The following is a 15194-nucleotide window of genomic DNA, read 5'->3' on the forward strand; positions in this document are numbered from 1 at the left end:
GATTTTTTTTTTTAATGTCTATTTGTATTTCTCTGTTGAGTAATTTTTGAGACAAACCAATGGATTTACTCTAAAAATGGCTGTAGATTATATACGAGAATATAAACTATCTGCCACACACAAACCTTTTCAAAACTATATTTTATTTCATAAACTCTTAAACTCATAAACCCTCACATCACATTTTTTTTACATTAGTTGAGTTGTTCTTAAAATGAGCATTTAATCAGAAAGTTCAGTAATCTCACAAAATTATTCAAGGATGTCATATCACACCACAAAAAATCTAAAGAACGAGGTAATATATTATAATTATTATTATTATAATTATAATTTATCTGTTTCTAAAATATTTTAAACATAAAATTTATTTTAGAAACTTTAATAAATGTACTATGTGTATTTTTTAAGTGTTTGTTATTGTAATTGTGTGTGTGTGTGTGTGTGTGTGTGTGAGAGAGAGAGAGAGAGAGAGAGAGTGTGAATGTGTGTGTGTGTGTGTGTGTGTGTGTGTGTGTGTGTGTGTGTGTGTCACCCAGTGCAACAATAAACATCTTTGGTGGTTTTTAAAGTCATCCAGTGCAACAATAAACAGCTTGGGTGTTGTGTGTGTGTGTATGTGTGTGTGTGTGTGTGTGTGTGTGTGAGAGGAGAGAGAGAGAGAGAGAGTGTGAGTGTGTGTGTGTGTGTGTGTGTGTGTGTGTTGTGTGTGTGTGTGTGTGTGTGTGGTGTGTGTGTGTGTGTGTGTGTGTGTGTGTGTGAGAGAGAGTTATGTGTGTGTGTGTGTGTGTGAGAGAGAGAGAGCGAGAGAGAGTGAGTGTGAGTGTGTGTGTGTGTGTGTGTGTGTGTGTCTCTGTGTGTGTGTGTGTGTGTGTGTGTGTATGTGTCTGTGTGAGAGAGAGTGTGTGTGTGTGTGTGTGTGTGTGTGTGTGTGTGTGTGTGTGTGTGTGTGTGTGTGTGTGTGTGTGTGTGTGTGTGTGTGTGTGTGAGAGAGAGTGTGTGTATGTGTGTGTGTGTGTGTGTGTGTGTGTGTGTGTGTGTGTTGTGTGTGTGTGTGTGTGTGTGTGTGTGTGAGAGAGAGTGTGTGTGTGTGTGTGTGTGTGTGTGTGTGTGTGTGTGTGTGTGTGTGTGTGTGTGTGTGTGTGTGTGTGTGTGTGCACTCCTGCAGGGATGTAGGGAAATGTCTGCTCATGCATTTGCAAATGACAAAAAATTAAATTTTTACATTTTTATGTAGAGATTTACAGATATGATCTGTAGACAAGAAAAGAGCAGCACTGTTTCTCTGATGAGTGTGGAAAGTTTCTTCGTTTTGATAAAAACAGACAGTTTTTCCAGGTTTTCTTAAATCACAAGTCATAAACTGTCCCAAAGTTCATGCAAATTACTGGTTGACAATATCACACATGGCCTCCCTCTAAGTGCTACATAGATTTATATTTTGCTGTTCATTTAATGGCAGAATTGCGATGAACTAAACTAAATCCTAAAAAACATATGCTCAGATATTTTGTATAATAATCCCACATACTTTATGTATTTATTTGTTCGTTCATGTATAAAGAACTATGTTCATCATAGTTTAGATCAATGCATGGATCAAAATGATCAACATAATGATAATTCTAGTTCTATATTCTGCAAGTCATCTTTTGTGAAACTGAGAGTATTTGAATCAAAACACACTGCAGAGATTGATCTTTGAATGATCTTGTTTTCAGAAGTTTGCAGTGAACTCATTAAAGTGTGCTAAAGCTGTGGTCCATCTATTGAGAGAAGCTGAAGGACTTGAAGCGGGCCACAAGTTGGGTGCAAAGCCTCAGACTTGAGCTTGAACTTGACCGTCTGAGTCGTCTGGGACGCCAGACGTGAGTTTGGCCCCTGCTATTATCATGCAGAAGTGAGTGTCAGCCCTCATTTACATATTCCCCCGCCTGCTTCAATTAAAAGAGCAGAGCTGTGAGAAAACACTGAGACGTTGTCAAGGACTCGAGACTATCACATCTGCTTCAGTCCAGACGCACACCACCTGAATTCACTGCTCCACAATCACAAGTAAGGACGCTGTTCCACTCAACAAACATTAAGGGAAATTATTTTGTGGATTTAAATTAAGATTATTAATAAGAGCTGGAAAAGATATGAACGTATTGCCAGGTTTGTTTTTTGTTTGTTTGATGAATCTGAAGCACTGTAAATGTGATTTTAAAGAACATCTTTGAGAGACTATTATTATTATTCATTTTATTACCATTTTATTAATATTTAAGGTTATTAATATTTTCTTTCAGTTTTCATTTTCCAATTTTAGTAATTTTGATTAAAAAAATTATTGTTAATATATCTATATAGTTTGCATTAACTTTTATTTCAGGTTTAGTTTATTTTAGTACATCAAGTTTTAAGTAAGTACATTAAAGTGAGAAATAGCAACTAGCTGAAATAAGCTTTTTGATACTTTATTTTATTTTAATTATTTTATTTAATTTCTTATGGTTTTAATCTCTAGTTTTAGTTAACTATAATAACCCTGTTGAAGAATTTAACCCTTTAAAGTACATTTCGCTTATGTTTAATTTGCCTCTGGTATTGCTTCTAAATTTCTTCCTGAAATGTTTGCATTCAAACTGAGATTTCTGGCTTCTGATTGCAAACTTTGGCAAATCTGAGCACAGTTTGAGCCATTCTTGAGAAACTTGTGAGATTACTTTTCTTCTCTTGAGAAACATTTAAGAAGTCCGCTTCAATCTCATTGCTGCAGGATAAATTAATTGGTTAATTTTACACACAGTGCATACATCTATTCCATGTTGAATGTTTTTGTCATTTTGTGGAAGTCTTTGTGAATTTATGACAGTGACGACCTGCAAATAATTCTAAATGTGTTTAATTCAGTGAGACTGTAATGTCTGTGTGCAATGAGAGTTCGGCGTTTGATCATGTGACAACAGCTCACATCCAATCACAGCCGTTAAATGTTGAAGAGCTGTGAAGAACATCATAAAACATCTCTTTACTTTCACTGTGTGAACATACAAACTACTGTGAGCTGTTTAAATGTATTTAATGGGGTTTGTGTTGGTTGTAGTCCTTGACAATGAAAAATATTATAGAGAAATGGCAAGCAACGCATTGAATTGAAGCAGAAAGACTTAATTTGGTTTTATTTACATCTTTGAAAAATATTTTACAGTGCATCTTAAAAACAGGTTTAAATGGCCTTTTCTGCTAAACATTTCTGCTCCTTTCAAACTGAATAGATTGATAGATTGCATTATGATCTTATGTCATTCAGGATGTTTTTTAACATGGCCTCTGTTTTAAAACTGAGCATGTTTAGTCTGTGTGATGCATATAATATTTTTTTTTTTTAAATAATTCAAATGCATCTGAACACAAACAAACAGAGATGCTTCAATCCACTGGCTTGAGCTGGTTAATGGAGTGTAAAAAACAGTTGTTTATATCAGGGTCAGTCACACACTTTATGAACAGAATAAAAACACAATGTGAAACTCCATTCAGATGATCATAGTGGCTTTGGCATCGCATATACATTGCAATGGCACAAGATGTTGTGATAGGATTTTTACATCAGCGTGTAAAATATCTTATATTAGCCTTATGATATGTAATGCTGCACGTTTTCTGAAATAATTGGTGATTTGATACATGCTGGTTTTGCTTTATACCAGATGAACTGGATGTTCATTCATTAGTCGTGAGCTCTCAGGTGTGAAGAGAGCACAGGTGAGCAGGTCGTCCTGCTTAAAAGCCTGTTTAGCGTTCCGTGTGTTAAAAAGCTTTAGGAAATGGCTCAAATAGGATGCAGGTGTTCTGTATTTTGCATTGAAATTTTTCAGTGAGATTAATGTATACGAAGGTGGGAGATAAACAAACTTCAGAGCTCCATATTAGTGCAGTTTTGCTAAATATGTGGTTCTTTAGGGGAGAGAAAAAAAATCATATTTAGAGGACTGACAAATTTTTATTTATTTTTTCAAATGTATTTATTATTATTTTGCTTTGTGTTTGTGCTAATAAAATTAATGCATGAAACAATATTTAAAATGCAAATAAATATAGTCATTTTTGATGTTTCTGGACTAAATCATTGAACTGTTTCATTGGCAATATACTTACAAAAGCAAGAAGATTTTTAATATCCTTTTCAAATTACAACCAAATATTAGTCAATAGAATACATACTATATGCCATGAATTACTGCAAAAACACACAGACAAAATACAGAAATATTATTTCTACCATTCTATTTTCAAATAAAAAAATGAACAAGAATAATATATATATAAATGTAAAGGCACACTGCCGGAGAAACAAAAATGTCTTCTTGATTTTAAGATATTCAGTTTGCTTACAAAGAACATAAATATAATGAAATAAATACCAAATAAAATATAAAGAATACTTTAAAATACATTTTGTATTAACATAGCAAACATTATGTTTTGCTTTCTATAATGAAACAATGGAAAGCTAAATATATATAAATCCCACGTAAGTTTTGTCAATACCAATAGATTATCTTACCAATAGATAATCATAAAAAGGACAATTCCTCAGGAGTGAATGAAACTGTACACACACACACACACACACACACACACACACCTCTAGATGCAACAGACAGAATTGTGTATTTCTTGCCTGCTTTGTATTTTTCTTTTCTTTTTATATTTATTTTTTCTTGTAAACGAATGTACCCTGGATTGGGAGAGAACAGGTTGTTTCTGGATTTCTGTGGAATTTATATAAAGACTTTGGATGAATGTGAATATGAAGGTGTGATTGTTCACATTCACATTCAAATTCATAAATAATTATGATGGAAAAGAGAACGTTTTGATGACTGACCTTTTTAATTCGATTGGGTGTTGTTGTTGTTTTTTTTGTTTTTTTTTTGTCTTATCAATCTGAAATATTCAGAGGACTCGAACAGAATTGTAAATATACCTCATTTATGTTCAATCATAAATCTTATTTGTATCTCAAAAGGTCGTAAAAATTAAAAGTTTGCTTGTATTCCAATTTTCGAATTTTAGATGCAGTTTAATTTTAGATGTCCGTGTTTTTTAAACTCTAGACCTGCAGCAGAATTTCTGCTCATTCGCATGATCAAGATCTCAGAATTAATTGAAACAAATTTGAATATTAACGACTTTACATTTTAATCTGCAGAATTAGCGAACCTCAAAAATGATTTATTTTGTTTATTTCCTCATGAAACGACGAGCACGTGGAACATTCGATTATTAACAATAATCCTTCAGAATTAATCATTTAAAGGAGAATTAAAACATTTCTAAACATATTTGGATTTTTTTAAATTAAAAATGTCTAAATAATGAATATAATCATAATAATATTTTAATATTTATTTATGTGCAGCTTCTACGTTTTTTCTCATTATTGAAATGTTGTACAGTCTATTAATCTAACAGACAATGCTGAGCGCGATTATTTTAACTGATAAATAAATATATTATATGTAGACGTGTGTTTAAACACACAAGGCTGAGACGAGCGCTAATGTTTGTTAATTACACCCGGTGCAGAATGACGTCATCACGCACTTTCTCTCTCTAAAATGATCTTATTCTGCGCATTAACTGTGATCTTTTGATCCATTGAGGCCTTCAGCACTTCTGCATGCCGCAATATGATCATATGATATGAGATCAGATAAAAATGTGAGATCAGTGTCAGTAAAAGCTTTTAATATCTGTCGTCACTGTTCATGAATTTCTAAAATAAACTAACAAATGATTCTGAATTCAAAATATCAGTTCAAAGAACGTCGGTATTTAGCCTTCTTTTTGTTTTATTATAGTTTGTCTTTTTATAATGAATTAATCGTTTCTACACATGTATTATAATGTAGGCTTATAATATTGCAATGTGAGCTAGCATCAAGTTGAATGTAATAAATTAAAATAATGTAATATACAAATGTAGCATCGTGTAGCCTATATTTAAAAAGTAAAAGATTCATCAGTTTAAGTCAACCTTATAAAAGCAAATGCACTGCTTTGACGGTGTATATATTCTGCATGCGATTTTATTTTCTATACTTTATCTTTAGTAATGTAATTTTAGCTCAGTTCTTATTCAGGGTTGCAGGGTTGTGTTGCTTTCCTCTTAAATGGTAAAAATAAATCTAAAATTGCAGGCGAATTTGCACATTTAAAATCAAAAATAAATTCTAAAGAAAAAAGATTGCAATCAAATATTTAATGTTTAAGGAAACTCTTTTAAAAACACAAATCTCCCCGAGCATCCAAAGCACTTTTTATGTTATTTTTAATGTTTATTATTTTTATGTGAATTGATCATTTATACAGCCGAATAATGCATAAGCTGTTGCATAACAGCTAATGTTCTGTCATTTTGTCCGTGGTACGGATGATCACACTCTCTCCTCGTTCGCGTTTGTGGCGCGCGCGCACCGGTTTGAATGCGCCGCGCGCAGCATGAATCACACCGACACCGACCAACCGGAGCTCGCGCTCGCGCTGTTGGGTTACTCAACATGGCGAGCATGCATCTGCTCCAGACATGTGTGTCCTCTGTTAAACACGTGAAGCATGCGTGGCTCCGTCTGTCATCTCCACATGCAATTATGACTGAATCCTGCAGCAGTCAGCGCATATATCAGATGTCAAGAGAATGCACTAATATAACGTATTTTCTTGTCATGAAGTGATTTGAGAGTTAGCAAAGAGAACATTTTAGCAAGTGCCATGATGCATCAAGCCATTACATTATAAAAAATTAGCGAGATGCATTAATAAAACGCGCAGTTTTTCCTGACAACACACACGATCTGGTGCAATGGTTCTTTTCTCTGGGAATGGATGCTCGCTTTGTCTCTCTCTCTCTCTCTCTCTCTCTCTCGGCCCCTCCCCTCATGTTCTCTATCTCATTCTCTCGCGCTCAGTCCATCATTCTTTCGGCTCTCGGGTCTCGGTGCTTGTTTGCTGACGAACAGAATCGCTAAAGGATGTAAATGAATGAAAGGAAAGAGCTGAAACAAAAGCAAACGAGCCACAATGGAGGAGCGTTTAGCTGTGCGTGTGATGCTGCAGAGCCTCCTCTAACTTTCATCCTTCACTTTCATTTGGAGCTGAAGACAAGAGGACACGGTGAGCACTCACTTCAAGCCCGCATGTGCATTCGCAATGCTTCTATTGCACAATAAATCAGAACAGATAATGTTCTTGTAAACTGATTCATACAGAGTTTAATCAGAGTTGGACGCTTAAACAGTTTAATGCACCAAAAAAAAAAAATCACGTTCGTTTATTACTTTTGCACGTGTTGGATAGATGCACACACTCTTACACTTTCAGATTTTTAATGCAATTTATTGTGCATTTAAAGTGAACTCCATAAACTATTTTTAGGTGAAGATATGGAGTTGCATTCTCAGTTTCCTGTTGTTGCATTAATGGTTTCTTCGAAAGCGCAAAGTGCTAAGCTTATTCATGCTGTTCTGCAGTGCGTTGAAACAAATACGCCATGCATTGCCATGTTCATAACCTGTGTATAAATGTACTCATTCCAACAAATAACGCATTTAATTATGATGGAGAGGACTGTAGGGAAGGAACGGGAGTCTGAGGCCTGTGGTGCTCCTGGATGAGCTCGGGCTCTTCATGGGAAAATGTCGCCAGGCTCTCGTGTGTCTGTGGCCCCTCGCTGCTCCCAGACTATATTGTTATGATAATGAGGAACAGCTCGCTGTTGAACTTGATGTTGACTTCTTTCTTCAGGCCCCATTTTTCTCGGTCACTTGTTTGTGGTGTGTTTTTCACACGGTTCTTCAGCGAGGATTATTTGAGGGGAACAATAGACTGATGAATAATGACAGTCGCGTTTTCTTGCGCTTCTTGTTGAAAAGAGAAAATATCTTTAGTAAGATTTGCTTTTAATTAGCCGAAATGTAATTTCGGTGGCTTATAAAATAAATAAATAAAATACTGCAATTAATTAATGTTTATTTCAACAATATTAAATAAACAATTGTAAGTGCCATAATTAAATTTTTACTACTAAATATATAATTTTTTTTATACACACATATATTCACTAATTAGAAGTCGATATTTACGCATATACCTTTTCTATATATTTTTATTTTCTATACATCTCTATAAAAGCAATCTTTATAAAAGTGCATTTCTATTCGATGTGATTTCTGGTGTGTTTGGTGCAGTTTTAGATCAACAGGTGCTGATGAGGCTCTGTGCATGTATTCACTGTTCACATCAGCAGGATCATAAAGAAAAGACTTTGATGTCTCATGATGCATTATTAATTTAGGCCCATTTATTTATTTTTGCACGAGCTAAATTACAAATATTTAATTGTGAACGTCTTAGTTCCACAACAGCATTTTTATTTTTATTTTTATTGTTTGGCGCTGATAATTTTGGTGATACAACTTTTAAGACTTTTAATGCATGCTGAAAATATGGAAGATCACAGACTCTTTTAGCACACAAAAAAAAGATGAATGAAAAATGTAAGATATAAACACAAAAGAAGTTTAGGTTGGTATAAGCACACACAAGCAGTTTTCTGTCATTTTTATTTCTTCAGTAAACTCACAATGACTCTTCAAAGTGTGGCTTGTCAGTATATGTTTCGATCATATTTAATAATCTGACGTGCTGTAATACCTACAGCAGCAGCTCGTGAGGATACACAGGTGATTTCAGACTGAAGCTCCATGCAGTTACACCTGTAGTTTAATCCACATTACTTTTATACGATATTTCGCTTTATCATATCTGTATTAGGGTTAGATTATCTAAGCAAATACAACAGCATCTTTCTAGCTAAACAGCAATTTGTTTATTCGTATAAACATCGTTAATTTAGGAGTTTTATGACTTATATTTAAAAGGAATCAAGAGTTATGGTGCCTGCTATTAAAGAGAATATTGAGCAGTGTTTTACTGTTCTAAACGAAAGTTTAAAAGACGAGAACAAGAAAATGTTCGTACATATAAAAACTGAAAAAAAAAAAAACTATAAAACTATATATATATATATATATATATTTTTTTTTTTTTTTTTTTTTTTTTTTTCTTTAAAGAGAAGTTCATGTAAATCTACACGTAAAGCATTCTGTGAAATCGAAACGAAACGCAAAATATTTTTTCTGTCGAAAAATGGAAACAGTCTGTAGGGATGAAGCAAAAGAAAAACAAGAAAAAAAGCAAAACGAAAAGAAAAAGAGAAACCAGGCAAAAAAAGAGAAAAGAAACAAAATGAGGAAATTTTAAAACATTAGAAAATATAACAAAAAATACAATAAGTCTTTTTTCTAATAGAACCGTAGCAAAACGTATCACATTTGCAGCTTATTAGAAATATAGACATTTATTCAATTTAGTGCCAAATGTTTTGTTCTGTTTATTTTGAATTAGTGTATTTTATGGTATTAAACTACAGGTTATTAATGTCATTTTGCTCTCTGACAAAAAAAAAAAAAAAAAAAAAAAAAAAAAAAAACACCTAAAAAACTAAAATAGATATAAATGAGAGACAGAATGGTGTAAGGAGGGTTGCTCTTTCAAAATAAAATAATTAAAAGTAATCTTTCATTTTTTTTTAAAGTAGCCTATAAAATGTAAAAATCCTATTAATGTGTAAAATGTGTCGATAAAAAATGATAAATGAAGTGTGTTTGTATTCTACTGAGCTCGTTAAATCATCCGATCACAGTTACTTCTCATAAACACTGTCTTTTCACTCAGTCGATTAAATTATTAATTTAATTTAAACGTCGATTAATGACCCTGTTCTGATGCTCGGATTGTTTAAACATGAACGTCATTTTAATTTTCGTCCAATGAGGTTTTTGTAGAATCATATATGATGCAAATTCTGACTCGCTATTATTCCGGACCAATTTTAGATCTGAAGAGCTGTTGTGTGTGTGTGTGTGTGTGTGTGTGTGTGTGTGTGTGTGTGTGTGTGTGTGTGTGTGTGTGTGTTTGTGTTAATACACTGTATGCAGAGAATGGACCATTCCATCATGTAAACCAATAGACATGTGGACGATTCCATTATGGTTGCAAACCAGTGTGTGTGTCTTTGATGACGTGTTCTAAAATAGTTCATCTAAATATAGCGCATTAAGGGGAATGGTGCAGTTAAAGACCTCTATTCATCGTGCAGGATCATAAAACCTACTTTAACAAATTATAAAAGCCTAAATAATGCCGATAATCGACTCTCAGAGAAATAGAATCCGAGGCCTGTGTGTAAAATAAGAAATGGATTACTCAGCATCATCCATTCATATCATCAGTTATTCCTGAGGCTGAATGTCTGCTGTTATTTCAGAGTTTTCCCGGGATGAATTATATCTATATTCAGAGCACGCTGCAAATTTGGAGTCTCGCGGTCATTGTCATTTGAAAAGCACATGCATTGTAGTAATTTTATTGTCATGGTAACGAATGCTATTCATGGAGTGACTCTGGGCCTCATATGAAACACGTTAAATGAATATCAGCGTAAAATGAGAAAAACTGCTTATGTGTGTAGAGTACCATGTTTAAAATAGATTTTCATACATACATATAGAGATTGAATCTATTTTTTGGTGTGTGTGTGTGTGTGTGTGTGTGTATATATATATGTGTGTGTGTGTGTGTGTGTGTGTGTGTGTGTGTGTGTGTGTGTGTGTGTGTGTGTTTGTGTGTTTAGTTTTTTCCAATATATAAATATATAAAACGTAAAATATAAAAAAATTTTTTTTGTATTATTCTAAAAATGCAAAAGGTTTTCTTTCAGGGACTGAGGTGTTTAATGCATGTGTAATGCATGCATAAAGAACTTTATATAAAAATAGTGGTAGTCTATGGTGTGTCCCCATTTATTGAAATGCAAGACTAAGTAGACTTGTGAGAAAGAGGCGGAGTCACAGGATGTGGGATGGGCTTTTAATTTGTAATGAGGTCAGTTGCTTCTTCTTAGATGCTGCTCTGAAGATTGAAGCATGTGTGTTTCATCTTTAGTCAGATGTTCAGGCCTGTCTGGCATTATTAAAACAACAACCGAAGTCTTAATCAATACTCTCTGGATTTATAAAAGCATGTGGAGTGAACCAAATGATCTGAGCATCAGAAATAAGGTATGTCTTTGAATAGTTCATTTGTATCTCTAATTGCATTAATTGCAAGTCAAGTCAGCTTTGTTTATAAAGTGCTTTATACTTGCACTACAAAGGTGCAAACACAAGCAGTTAAGCTATGCTTTAACAGAGATATGTCTGTGAAAAAAACTAATATTTTAAGTGAATATGGAAATAAACATGATTCTGTTGATCAGTTCATGTAAATAATAGACCATAAATATCCAAGTTCAACATCAGAGCATCACAAATTTATAAATGCTGTCTGTTTTTCTTAGGTTTTTGGTCAAAACACAACCCTACTACTGAGTTTGAGTTGCTGCACCTGTGTGTGTGTGTGTGTGTGTGTGTGTGTGTGTGTGTGTGTGTGTGTGTGTGAGGGAGATTTTAATAAATTGCCTGCTGATGAATAGAAATTAGACTGAATTAAGCCGATGTCCAAAAGCTCTCAGTTAGTTTCTGAGTCCTCAGTGAGTTGTGTATCGTGGTGAAACAGTCGTGCATGTGTTCAGGATCAGCGCTTCTCTCTCAATATTCTCACCGCAAACACGGATCCGGAGCGCCGCGGCCCCTTTAACTCGCACGGGCTAGTTTTTCTCTTTGGTTATCTAGCTGTATGAGTTTATGAATATCATAAAGCTAGAGAACCGAAAGTAGAAACTAATCCCACTGACTTCATGAACCGCAGAGCCGGAGACACGGAGAGAGAGAACCGGGATCGAGCGCGTCATAGAGGCTTTTGTGGAAGTGCATGGACAGAATGCATGCCTAAAAATGAATTACAGCAGAAATGTGTGTGGAGTGCGTTAATGACGCATAATGCACGCACAGCGTCATTCATCACGCGCGCATGTTTCAGGTGCACGACTGTTCCTCTCAGGGCCTTTGACGGTGTATTTCGCCCTGGCTCGAGCCTGACGCGGATGTCGGTGTCGGGCTTTTGTGCGGTTGTTGTCGCGCCGCGGTTAACGGAGCGTCGGTAGCTCCGCGTCACGAGAGCGGCGCGATTTGGGCTCGTTTTACGCGGTGTTAATAGCACGCAGAAAGTAATCCAAAGTAAGATGGACCAGTGTTAGACATGGTAATCATTCACGTTTATATTGGGAGTATTCACCTTTCTATAGAAACACTGGCAATAATAATGGACAGATCGGTTTATTTTTTATCAGAATATGGAAATGCATGAGCTAGCAAGACTGATATCATTCATAGAGTACTTCAGTATCCATATTGCATTGAATCCCAGCTCACAAAAATGCGTTGCAAGAACGTTATGCTAACGTTCCCATTAAACAGTTTTGTGCGTTTTGAAAGTAATCCAAAGTCAGATGGCCTAATGTTTCGTAGCATTCATGGACAAGGAATATTTGGGCATCATATAGCTACACAGAGTCTTTCTAACCTCTCCAGGATAAGAATATGGAAATACATGACTGATATCATTCACACTCTCAGAGTAAAAAAAAGGTTTAAAAGCTATCACTGGATCAGTAGCCTACCAAAAGTTACACATTTGTGTCTAAATGGCCCATATTGGTACTTTGAATGCACATATTAATACCTGAAAGATACAAAAGTGTACCTTTAATTTTAAAAAGGTACTGCCCCATTAACAGCTTTTGCGCCTTTTTTTCTGAGACTAAAAACATTTAAGTGTATCCATATCATATGTTCTTGAATCTCAGCTGACAACGACAAAACGTTTTGCTAATGTTCCCCTTAAGTTATGAAAATGCTGTGATTTCTAAACATTCAAAACAATTATTTTTTAATATTAAGGGAATGTTGCAATTTATGATTTGCGAACATTATAGAAATGTTGCTTTTTTATGTTCAGATAAAGTTTTAAATCAAGTAGTAACATTTAAAAAAAAAACATTAGTCTAACTAAAATAAAAGGTTCCATAAATAATGCATAAATAACATTTTTGTGCTAATGTTTTGAGAGTAATCCAAAAATGGCCTAATGTTTCAGAGCATTCATGAACAAGGAATATTTGGGCATCTTATTCACATTTCTGTAGAAACATTGGCAATGAGAGCCTTTCTAATTGACAGATCAGTTTGTTCTGGATCAGAATAAGAATATGGAAAAAATTGATTTCATTCATAAAGTATTCCTCAATATACATAAATGAACCACAAATTACATGTTTGAATGTTTTTAAGATCATTTTGCTAACGTTCCCATTAAGTTATGAAAACGTCATGTTCTCTGAACATTCAAAACATCTTACGTTTAATGTTTAGGAAATGTTCATTTTTTATGATTTTGCAAACATTATGTAAACGTTGCTGTTCTCTGAACATTTTGAAACAAGTACTAACACGTAAAAAAAGAATGAAGAATAAAGTATAATATTTGTGTACTAATGTTTTGAGAACATTATCAAAGACCAGAGACCTCAGAATAAACATTCTATTATATTATTGAAAGAATATGTGTTCATAAATTTGACAAAACCTTGCAGAGAACATTCTGAGAACGTTTCTTGTTAGCTGGAAAAGCTCATAAATGAATTCAGGTGGGCTTGTGTTTTATGAATCCAAGTGAACAACCCATAATATACACATTATCTGCACAAAATACAAACTGACAGTGTACAGTATCATACACAACACAGCCCATGCATGTTTACAGTAGCATCTGAAGAATACTGTTGTACTATTATGATCCTGGACTAGCCGTTGCTCCTTATGAAATAGCATAGCTTTAGCATAATACACACTAAAGGCTCAGAGCCGCATGAATGCATCTTAAATATCCGTCGAGCTCATCTCAGGCCGTGTATTCGACAGCTTATTGTAGATTTATATGTATTTTGAGGTGAAATGCAAATTGCGCTTGAATTAGCATGCTTGTTGTGTTGAGATCTCATGTTTCATTTCTTCTGGCATGATAATAATCAGCTTTATATCAAGAGAGTGTCAGTGAAATGATTTACAAATTCTGTTAGGAATCATGACTAGCGCTAATATTGTTGTTCTGTTGAAACATGATGCAAGCATATTTTAATATAGCAGCCTAATATGCATCAAGGGTTCAGTTCCTCTTCAAATAGGAAGCATTATTCAATTTAAGAATTATTATTCGTGTAACACACAGCTTGTGATGATAACACTTCCGAAAGCGAAGTGAAAACGAGCGTAATGTTGACTGTCAGTGATGTGTAATATGATTAATTCTAATGATCTCTCTGTCTGTTTAGTTTCAGCTCGTGTCGAAAGCGTCTTGTGGATGTTGAGCTCTGCTTCAGTCCACACAGGTAAAGCATCTTCAGTTCAATCCACTGCCACTGAATCTGTTTCACAAACTCAAGGCACACTGACATTGACGGCTACTGTAAATATTCTACAAGAATCATATATTGTAATATTTGTTTCATAAAGACAATTTTATGGTGCAATTTGCCTAATTTGATTTAGTTTGATTCACATATCTAAAACAGAATTAGGTTGTTAATGCATTGTGTGTGTGTGTGTGTGTGTGTGTGTGTGTGTGTGTGTGTGTGTGTGTGTGTGTGTGTGTGTGTGTGTGTGTGTGTGTGTTTGGTTTGGTTTTCATCTCTCTGGATCTACAGTCAGTAGTTTGTGCTATCAATGAATGCATACTCCCAGATGTATGGTTTATTTAATCTCTGAGATGAACATAACTACCAAAACATCAGAATAAACTCAGAGTAAAGGTTACTTGCTTAAAAACCCTTTAGTAAATCATATTTGTGACCCTGGGGTATATTTGTAGCAATAGCCAAAAATACATTGTATGGGTCAAAATTATTGATTTTTATTTTATGCAAAAAATCATTAGGATATTAAGAACATGTTCCATGAAGATATTTAGTAAATTTCCTACCGTAAATATATCAAAACTTAATTTTTGATTAGTAATATGCATTGCTAAGAACTTCATCTGAACAACTTTAAAGATGATTTTCTCAATATTTAGATTTTTTTGCACCCTCAGATTCCAGATTTTCAAATAGTTGTATCTCAGCCAAATATTGTCCTCATAACAAACCA

The 15194-nt window shown here is 34.3% G+C and overlaps 1 long non-coding RNA gene across 1 annotated transcript; it reads left to right on the forward strand.

Moving 5' to 3' along the window:
* Positions 1 to 4346: 4346 nt before the first annotated feature.
* Positions 4347 to 14903, forward strand: LOC122136280. The gene is made up of 2 exons (XR_006154067.1): positions 4347 to 7164; positions 14381 to 14903. It is a non-coding gene; the product is annotated as an uncharacterized LOC122136280 (long non-coding RNA).
* Positions 14904 to 15194: the final 291 nt, after the last annotated feature.

This window comes from Cyprinus carpio, chromosome B2 (assembly GCF_018340385.1).
Source record: "Cyprinus carpio isolate SPL01 chromosome B2, ASM1834038v1, whole genome shotgun sequence".
Taxonomy (NCBI): domain Eukaryota; kingdom Metazoa; phylum Chordata; class Actinopteri; order Cypriniformes; family Cyprinidae; genus Cyprinus; species Cyprinus carpio.